A 10,939-nucleotide genomic window follows, 5' to 3' on the forward strand; every position below is an offset into this window, starting at 1 on the left:
AACAGATGTTCCGGGATATGTATAATAAAAAATGCTGGCCGTGGTGGCGCAAGCATTTAATCCCAGCACTTGGGAGGCAGAGGCAGGCGGATCTCTGAAGTTGAGGCTTCCGGGACAGCCAGGGCTAGGCAGAGAAACCCTCTCTCGGAAAGCAAAACAAAAATTTTTAAATGAAAATAAATAATGAAGCAAGGTGTTGTGGCACACGCCTTTAATCCTAGCTCTCTGGAGGGGAGGCTTAGGCAGGCGGGTCTCTGAGTCTGAGGGCAGCTATAGTTGCAGACCAATTAGAGCTCTACAAGAAGTAATGAGTGAATAAACACTTTCCACCTCCCCTAAGGGCTCTAGAGAGAAATGTCCCTCTGTCCCTCCTCCCTAGCCTCTGCTCTGGCTGTGCCCCATGTCAGTCCAATGAATACAGCTCAAAGGAAGCCAGAAGGGTGGCGTTCAGATACCAAGGACGTGCCCCAGCACCACACGGGTCTAGGGGCTGCTGTGAATCAGAACTCCAGGTTCCGATCCTTTCCCGGCTGGCAGGGGTAGAGAGCTGAGAAAGGATCTGATGTAAGCCAGGCTGGCCTCCAACTTCCTGCATAGCCAAGGATGATCTGAACTGTTTGTTGTTGCTGTTGTTCTTTTCGAGACAGGGTTTCTCTGTGGTTTTGGTGCCTGTCCTGGAACTCACTCTTGTAGACCAGGCTGGCCTCGAACTCACTGAGATCCGCCTGCCTCTGCCTCCCGAGTTCTGGGATTAAAGGCGTGCGCCACCACCGCCCGGGGACTCTGAACTCTTGTCGCCCCACACATGCCCTGACCTACTGCTACAAGCTAGGGCACACCTGGTTGTGCGGAGCTGGGATGAAACCCGGACTTCATATACCCTGAGGGAGCTCTCTGCCTCCTTAGCCTTAGCCTGATGACCCAGCTCCAATCCTTTTTCTTTCTGCCATATCTCAGAATCCTACTTGCTGGGACACGGTTTACCCATAAGGAAAATGGGTGGGTACAGTCACGGGCTCATAGAAGGTGTCACTCCGCTAGTTCCTACCCGGTCCCTCGTGTCCCTGCTTGGGGACTTGGGTCTCTGATTGAATCGTTGTCCTTGCAGCCTTAAGTTCTTCCTGTGGCTCAACCCTGATTCCATGAATTTGAGGGCATGCAGCATGCTTTGCGCAGGCCTCATGGGGGGGGAGGGGGGCTGTAGTCCCTCTAGTCCCTGTCATCCAAAGCCCCCTACTTCGACTGCTCCAGGTGCGCCTTCCAATCACAAGCCGTCACGTCCTTCAGAGAGTGAGCCCATTGTCCTTAGAGAGAGACTGAGGTCCCCACTCCACCCCCAGGGCCACACACCTGTAGGGAAGCTCTCCAGACACCCACAAGCCACCATTGTCTTCCCCCAGGAGGCCCATCTTGGGGCTAAGTCATCGGGTGGAACAGTCCATGGCGGGGAGCCCTCTCTGGGCTGTCCTGAGGCTTGGGTGTGCCCTGGCAGGAGGACAAGCAGCCAGGGGCTGGAGCCAGGGCCCCTGCAGGGCGGCCCACGGCCTGCTGGCCCCCACACTCCTGACTGTGCCTTTTGTTCTGTGGATGCTGGGGAACCTGTCCACCTACCTCGGAACCCTTCCCATTCCAGCCATAGGAACTGTTGTGTCCAACCTGGAATCTAAAGTCATTTTCGAAGGCCTGTGGAGTGCTCCACTGGCATCAAGGACAAATTCCAGTCAGCGAAGAGGGCAGACAAACTAGGAGATTGGGCAGCTGGGCCTCTGTGCAGGCCCTTCAGCTCCACTGCTCTGGAGACTGAGGAAGAAGCCCAAGTTCAAGGGCAGCCTGGTGAACTTCTGGGTGACGGTAGTCTGAAAAGCTAAAAGAAGGCTGGGAGTGTTGCTCAGCGGGAGAGCTCCTGCTTAGAGGACCCCAGTGAAGATCGGGGGTGTGGTCAGGGTGGAGCCCCGCCCAGAATCCCCCCAATGCGGGACTGGGGGTGTGGTCAGGGTGGAGCCCCCTCTAGAATTCCCCCATCGAGGTGATGAGGGCATGGTCTCCTAAAATCCCCCAGCAAGGCCTTGAGGGCTTGTGTGAGCTGGGGCCGTGGGCTCCATCCCCAGAAGTAGGTGCTGAGCTACAGACACGGTGATGTAAGAAAGCCAGGCATCTGGTCGCAGAATCTAGCAGCCAACTGCGGATTAGTGTAGGGTGAAGGACAGCTGGACTCCGGACTTCCCCCGCCCAGGATTTGGGCAGGGTCTGAGAAAGCCCCGAATCAAGACAGGAAAAGTGGGAGGGCGGCAAAGTGGATCTGAAGGAGAGTTGAACCCTCCCAGCGTGAGCTTGGCTTAGGGTCCTGGGAAAGGGAGGACGGGAAGCAGGGCTTGGGGGTGCGGAGGTGGAGCCAGGGGTCGGCCAGGAGGGCGGCATGAGGAGCGGGTTACAGTGGGTCCCCAACACTACACAAGCCTCGCACCAGGCTGAGCCCCAGTTTTTCTTTTGTTTAGAGACAATCTCAGTAGCACAGGCTGGCCTTGATTTTTTTTTTTTTTAAGAAGGGTAAAAGGGAGTTCGAGGCCAGCCTGGTCTACAAGAGCTAGTTCTGGGGGGAAAAAAAAGGTAAAAGGGAGGAAAGAGAGAGACTGAGAGAGAGGCCTCTTCAGAAGAACGGCGGCGGGGAGAGTGGGCTTGATTTCTCCTTTTATTTTAGACAGTCATTCGTGAAGTAACCAAGGGTGGCTTTGAGCTCCTGATCCCACAGTCCCTACCTCCACAGTGTTGACGACGGGTGCGCCACCATATGTGACTTCCGTGGCACTGGGAATGGAACCCCAGGCTTCACGTGTCCTCCATGTTCGGACCTCTACCCACGCAGCACAGCCCTGCCCCATCCCTGGTCTTCCTCCTCCTCCTCCTCTTCTTCTCTTAGTATTTATTTATTTTTATAGAGATGTGCGCTCTGTAGTGTATGTTTGTACACCAGGTGTGTATAGGAGCCCTCAGAAGTCCAAAAAGGGCATCGGATCTCCCAGAACTAGCCTTGCAGATGGTCGTGAGCCTTCCTGCGGGGCTGGGAATTGAATTGGGTCCTCTGTAAAGGCTATGAATGCACTTAACTGCAAAGCCCTCTCTGTAGTCCCGCCCTTTGACCCTGCCCTGGCCTCAGTGTGAACCCCAACCCCAACACAGTTTGAATTTGAGCCCAGTTCATCTTGATGGTGGGCTGAGGAGACCCCGCCATGGCCCCCCAGCTCCTCCTCATGCACCTCAGAATGGTGTCACCTGCCCAGGAAAACAGCAGCCTAGCTCCTGGCCAGCTACCTCAGGCCCTGACTCAGGTCCCCTGGGGCCTGCTCTGCCGCATTCCAGGACGGCGTGTACAAACACCGGCGCCTCCCCGTCAGCCCCCAGGGCACTGTCCGGCCTAGTGACCCCCGGGGAAGCACAGCAGGGGACGAGAAACGTACCGACCCACGGGACATCTCTGCTGACCGCTACTTGCAGAGCTGTGGGTATCTGCTTTGGGACAATATCAGGGTACCCATCTTCTTCTCAAGACTTATTCTGAGGGACTAAGCGAACCATCCCCATTCATGTGGGGACACCAAGCACCACAGTCAGGTCCCTCGCTTGAGGGTGGGCTGGGCTCCTATGTCAGATTCTCTTTGTCTCAGCTCATCCGCCTACACAGAGGAGGGAAGAGGTGTCTGGGCTATGGGTCCTGTGGGACAAAGAGCAAAGGTCAGAAGTCATTGACGGCCACCTCCTAGTGCTGAGGACTTGTGGGGTTACTCAAAGATCCTGGGGACACAAAGGCCCAAGGGACTGCATGTCAACAGAACTGTGGCCGTGATATCAGGGTGAAGAATGACAGACAACAAGAAAGTTCCCAAGACCATGTGGTGGGGTAAACGGGGCACAGACACCCCAAATCTGCAGTGCGAGCTGAATTCAAGATGGAGACTCAGGGCCTGGGAGCCACTGGTGACAGGAGGTCATCAACGATGGTCACCACCAACCAACCAACTGACCGATGTCCCTTTCAGTGCGGGTCACCCTGTTGTAACCAGCCTCCCAGCCTCCCTCACAACCCTAGTTCAGTTCAGTTCTGAACACCAAGAGGCAGCCATGTGCCCATAACCTCACATCCTTCTCACCCAAGCCCTCGGTCCCCTGCAGGCCTCATACCTCTCCCTGCCACTGCCTAGAGGCCTCCCAGCCCCCCTCATGGCTCAGTATTAATCTCCTATGGTTGCTGGCAGACATCTTGCTATTATGACACCACCAAAGAGTTCTATAATTCCAGCGAGGAGGCTGACAAGATGGCTCAGCTGATCAGGGTGATCACTGACAAACCTGATGATCTGAGTTCAATCCCAGGATCCGCACAGTGGAAGTAACAGATTCCCGCACATTGTCCCCTGACCTCAACTGATGTTCTGTCTGACGTAGACAAACAAACCTTTAAACGGCTAAAAATAAGTAATAAGGTTGATGGCTCCCTTATAAGGGATGCCACCCAAGAAGCATGTGCATATACACACGTGTGCACACACACATTGCACACACGCGCGTGCACATACCCACAGACACACACTGCACACAAATATGCATGCACATGGGCACACACACACTCACACACACGCACACACTTGCAACTCACATACAAGTGCACACATATGCACACACACACTTACACATGCAAACACACATGCAGATACATACACACACACATGCAGGCATACAGAACTGGTGGGCTGAAAATGTCTGCTGTCAGATGAGCTCCCTGTATTCTCAGGCTCCTTGCCCTCTGCCAGGGCAGAAAAAAAAAGGCTCAAACCCAGATCTACCAAAGAGGATGGAGCTGGGGGAGGGTGCGGAGGAAGAGGGCATGGTAGCTCACCCTCTGGTTCCAGCTCTCAGGAGGCTGACGGAGGCAATGGGATCCCCAGTCACAGGCCAGCCTGGGCTACAGAGCTGGACTCTATCTCAAATAAACAACAAAACGACTGAACATTTAATGTTTCAAACCGTAGCTAACCAGGACCTAGAGAGACGTAACAGTTGGGCAGACCTGACCTGGGCACAATGAGGCCTGGAGAGGTCAGAGGTCAACATTGGTTGGCTTCCTTTATTGTCACCGACTTATTTATACATTTAAAAAATTGGTCAGGCAGACATGGTACACGCCTTTAATCCCAGCACTCAGGCCGGGCAGTGGTAGCGCACGCCTTTAATCCCAGCACTCGGGAGGTAAAGGCAGGCAGATCTCTGTGAGTTCTAGGCCAGCCTGGTCTACAAGAGCTAGTTCCAGGACAGGCTCCAAAACAGAGAAACCCTGTCTCAAAAAAAAAAAAAAAAAAAAAAAAACGATATATTTTTTTTTACCACGTGTGGTGATGCCCTCAATCCCAGTACTCAAGAGGCAGAGTGAGTTCCTGGGTAGCCTGGGCTACAAGGCTAAATAGTGAGACTTTGTCTCTAAGTAAGTAAAGAATGAATGAATGAACAGATAAATAAAAAGTCTTTACTATTCACGTGTGTGCACGCGCATGCTCCACCACACCAGTGTAGCAGGGAGGAGATAACCTGTGGGCCTCTGTTCTCACCGGCCACCAAATTCAGTTCACCTAGGACCTCCAACTTAAGCTTTTGAGACTGGACCTCTTACTGAGCCCTGAGCTCCTCAGGGCTGCTAGGCTGAACGGCTAGCAAGTGCCTGGGGGCCTTCCGGCCCTGTTCCCCAAGTGTGCAGCGCCCTAGTCAGCTTTCCAGTGGGGTTGGGGGCTGAAACTAGGGTTTACTGACTGCACACCCCGTCTTCCTGTCTTCCTTCCCTCCCTTTTTTGAGACAGGGTCTCACTATGTAGCCCAGGCTGGTCTGGAAGGCAGTACCCTCCTGCCACAGCCTCCCAAGTGCTGGGGACACGGGACACAGGTGTGGCCCGCCTTTGCTGGTTTTTCATTCAGAGGAAGAAACAGAATCCAGGACAGCCAGGTCACGGGGCTGTGGGAAGTCACAGGGGTCCTGGTCTTGGCTGTGGAGGCTGCAGGTGCCTGGCGACTGAGGAGGGGCAGTCCCTTAAGAAGCCTGTGAGTGCAGGGAGGGCCCCTGTGGCTACACAAGAGGAAGTGGACTGTAGGACCCAGGGTTCAGGTCTCACTGTTGATCGCCTAGGAAGGCTGGGAGGCTGGAGAGATGCTCTGTGACTGAGAACTCTTGCTGTGCTTCCAAGGACCTGAGTTCTAATCCCAGCCCCTGCAGCAGGCAGCCCATAACCGGCTGTAAATCCAGCTTCCAGGGATACAGCGCCCTCTTCTGGCCTTCAAGAATACTGCACTCAAGTGGCAAACACTTTCATGTACATATAAATAAATAAATAAATAATCTTATGAGAAGGCAATGGAAGGAGAGGCTAACATCAGACCTCTATGCATCATCCCTGCATCCCTATGACCTCCTTGACCTCTGGCTGTTGTCACGGGGACAGGGATTTCCAGGTCCCTTCCTGAACATCCTGGATAGATGGCCCCCAGGTAGAGCTCCAAGTCCCAGCTTAGCATATAAACTCTGTGACATAGGCTGAGGCAGGAGGATTGCCGTGAGCTCTGGGCAAGCCTGGACTACAAATAGATTGTAACTTTGTCTCAAAATAACAAACTGGCCAGGCGGTGGTGGCGCACGCCTTTAATCCCAGCACTCGGGAGGCAGAGGCAGGAGGATCTCTGTGAGTTCGAGACCAGCCTGGTCTACAGAGCTAGTTCCAGGACAGGCTCCAAAGCCACAGAGAAACCCTGTCTCAAAAAAACAAAAAACAAACAAACAAAAAATAACAAACTGACAGACAGGAGGGTCAGAAGTTCAAGGTTATTCTCCAAGGGTATGTGATCCTATGTCCTTCCTCTTCCTGATTCTTGGGTGTCCTGGTCTCTGCTGAACATGGGACCTTTGTATTTTCTGGCCCCAAGCAACCCTGCCACTTGTACCCCCTGGCCAGCACCACCTGCTGGGTTATTAGATAATAAAAATGTAATTATTCATTTTACCTATATATGTGTATGGAACATGAGCAGAATTGTTTTTTTCCTACTGCCAGGTTATTTCTGGAAATCGAACTCAGGTCATCAGAATTGACAGCAAGCACCTCTCCCTGCTAAGCCCTCTCTCTGGCCCTTATTGCTGTTTTTACTTCCTACCTGGCGGCTTGGGCACCCTTTGCAGCCCCTGCACTCAGTGGGAGAATAGGAAGACAATGGAGGCTTCCATTTCACTGAGGAGGAAATCAAAGCTCTCAAGAATGAATCTGGAGGCCACACAGCCCCAGCTTCTGGATACAGTGGACTTTGGGGTCCCAGGCAGGGAGCGCAGCAGCTGCAGGGGCTAAGAGCCCTGTGCGGTGTGTGGCCTCCAGCAGATGGGCCGCCCGCCCCCACGGAAGGGGGAGGGGAGCCGAAGTGGCAGCGGGTGGCTGTCGCAGGGCCTGATGGAAAGGGCTGCTGTGGCCTCTGCGCTGCTTCTCCCACCCTCTCACGTGAGACAGGTTCAGGCTGGCCTGGACTCTCAGCCTAGCCAAGGATGACCTTGAACTCCTGACCCCCCCCCCACCGTTTGCAGAGAGGTGTTGCAGGCGTGCACCCACAGCCGGTTGTGTGCGTCTCTGTAATCTCTGTCCCTGTCTGTATCTGTCCCCCGCTGGCATCTGTGTCCATCTTCGTCCACGGCACAGCACAGGCATCCTCGTCCCGCCCTCTCTCTGTCCTCTCTCTCTCTCTCTCTCTCTCTCTCTCTCTCTCTCTCTCTCTGTGCTGCCCTGTGTGGGTGACCGAGCTGGCCCAACCTCAGGTGACCATGAAGGTCTTTCCTGGCTGTGGGCCTGGACCTTGTGCAATCTGAGTCTGTTGTCTGCAGGATGTTCTCTGCGCTAAGGGACAGGATTGTTTCTCCTTTATGGTTCATGACTTTTCTTTTCTTTTCTTTCTTCTTCTTTTTATTTGTGACACTGTTGCTCTGTGTAACAGTTCTAGCTGTCCTGGAAATAGCTCTGTAGAACAGGCTGGCCTCGAACTCACAGAGATCTGTCTGCCTCTGCCTCCCGCGTGCTGGGATTAGAGGCGTGAACTGTCACCACTGCCCGGCTGATTCTTGGCTTTTGGAGAAGCATGGGGACACTCATAGGTCACCTCACAGACGTGGGAAGCTGTGTCTAGGTGAGGCTGAGCCTGGGTGGGGCTGACGCCAGGCAATGTCAGGGAGGACGCAGTCAGGTGGGACAAGTTCTCTTTCCCACTTCAGCTCCCACAGTGGGGTGGGGGTTGGGGTGCGGTGCTGCCCCCACTAAAGTCCTTAAAGGGAGCTACATCCCACATTCCGTTACAGCAACACCCTAAGCTCTTACAGCCAACAGAGCCAATCCCTGGGGAGGGGGCCTGTGTGGCATAATTAGCTTAATTATGCCTCATTTGCAAGTTTGCAGATTGCTGGGCAGCAAAGGAATTTGCAAGTGCTTGGCCTGGAGTTGTGGGGTCTCTGGCCCTACAGGGACTACAGTCACACTTTCCTGAGGCTCTCAGGGGCCGGCCTCCCATCTTGGTTCTGGGATCTCCACCTGTGCTCCCACCAGGGGAACTAGAGTTCTGAAGATTTTTCAAGCTGTCTCTTCTGAAAACTCCAACTCTGGGGAAGCTAAGAAGCAGAATTCAGAACCCATCTGAGACACCTTGGGGGGTCCCACTTCCAAGGAGACCCCACGTCCCACAAGTGTCCCCACCTCTTGCATTCAGGACAGAAGTCTGGGGCCCCTCAGCAGCCCAGCCTCAAGCCCTTGAAATCTACCCAGGCCTTGGAGGGGAAGTCACACAGCAGGGCCTTTGTCCCTGCCTCCACACCTACTCTTTCTGAAAAGCCCCCCCCCCCCCCCCCCCCCCTGCCCCGGGTCGTTTTAGTCCAGGTTGGTCCATACCCACTGAGGCTGCAGACTAATCCAGTCCCCTGGACTCTTTAGTGGACTGAGGCTATGGAGCGGGATCCAGGCCCTCCTGTCTGCATCCTGACCCAAGACACCTCCTGGTGTCTGCATACGTGGCTATGGGCTCCCTGAGAATGGGATCCTGTCTTAGGGTTTCTGTGGCTGTGATAAAGGCCACGACAAAAGCAGCTTGCGAGGAAAGGGTTCACTTCAGCTCACAGCTCCAGCCCATCATGAGGGAAGGCGGGCAGAGCTTCAAGGCAGAGCTGAGGCAGAGGCCCCGGAGGACACTGCTCACGGACCTGTTCCCGGGGCTTGTTGGGCCTGCTGTCCTGCACAGCCCAGAGCCACAGTGGGCGGCTGGGGCAGGACCCGCAGGACCTTCCCACATCGGTCATCCAGCAAGATAAAGACATGGCCACGGTCCAATATGATGCGCGCGTTTTTGTTTTAGTTTTTCCTCAGCTGAGAGTCCCTGCTCCCAAATGACTCTAGCTTGTGTCAGGGTGACAAAAACTAACCAGGTCAGAGGCCTACCACCTCTCCAGGGGAGAGGTGGGCCAGGAAAGTCTCGGGGATACGAAGCTGACTCCCCCAAACCAGAGCCCTCCCAGACCCAGGCGGTGTCTGCCCTGCCTTTGACCCCTGAAGACCCTAGTCTTGACTCCGTTCCTTCCCGCTCTTATGCCACACACAGGTCCCCAGGAGGGAGGTGGAGGTCGTACTGGGACCACCTCCCTCCCCCTGCTTCCCCGGATGGAACTGACTGCAGTTCAGATCCTGGCCACTAGATGGCGCGCGACACTCAGAAACGCACACGCAGTTCGTCCGTGTGCCCAAGGCACCCGTGCAGCCCATGGGCTCGGATCTCTCGTGTTCAGATAGTGAACGCGTGCTTCGTGCATGCCGAGAGCGACGCTCACATGGGCATTCACCACGCTCGAGGGTATCTTAACAGGCGGGCGCACACCCACGCGACCTTGTGTTTACACCGTGTGTTGGTGCCCGCACACGCATGTTGTGCAGCATTTGTGTCCTGGATGTCAAGCCGTGCTCACAGTACATGCCCGCGTGTCCTCTGTGCTGGGCGATCTTTGTGCTGGGAACGTCGCTATGTGTGTGGTGGGCACATCCATTACCTCAGCTCATGTGCCCCAAGATTCCCCCACAGATTCACATGTCCCTTGTCTTGGCTCACCATAATCTCGATCGTGAGCATAGTAACCCTGAGGATGGTTGGCCACGGAATGCGCTCAGCAGCTGAGGTGATAATGGAAATCCGCTTGACTCAGCGCCACAGAGTGGTTTTCAGCAGGGAACCAGGCTTGGGGCCAGCGGAGGGATCTGCTCCTTCTGCAGGGTCCTGGGACACTAGCCTTCCATCTAGAACACCTTGTGTGGATTTCTGGGCTGAATGCAGTTCAGGCTATCAGAGAAAATCAGGCAGCACGTCATCTCCCGGGTGCCTCTGGGTAGCTGCTGGTGGACCGAGCCTGCAGGCTGGGACCCATTTCTATCGGGTCAGTGGACCACCAGAGGTGCGTGGGTGCCCATTCCCAGAGTCCTCAGTGACGGGCGTTACACAGGGAGGAAGCAGTCTGGGCGCTTTGATATGGGCCGGCCTGTTCTGGCCACATTCTCTTCCTCCCATGTCCGCTGTCACCTCTGGTGGCCATAGGCCATCTCCTTGGTAACGGCAGCCACCGGGTCAGCTGTGCCATCGACCGCAGCTCATCCTTACAATCCCAACACTGGACCTGGAAGGTGATGAGGTGGGTGGTCAGCCAGGGTGTCAGGGGTCAGCAGGGTCAGAGGGTGCCTGCATCCCAGTGGCTCCCCGGGGCCTCAGTTTCCCCATACATTCAGCCTCTCTGATCTCTAGACTCTATGTCCAGGCCTGGTCACTTGCTGTGTGGACAAGTGGTCTGGCTGGAGGGAGGCTCAGTCTTAATCCCAGTTGCTGTCGGGTGAGCAGGTTCACAGGG

This window comes from Microtus oregoni, unplaced genomic scaffold (assembly GCF_018167655.1).
Source record: "Microtus oregoni isolate MIOR12 unplaced genomic scaffold, Mior012 000019F_ref0000042, whole genome shotgun sequence".
Lineage (NCBI taxonomy): Eukaryota > Metazoa > Chordata > Mammalia > Rodentia > Cricetidae > Microtus > Microtus oregoni.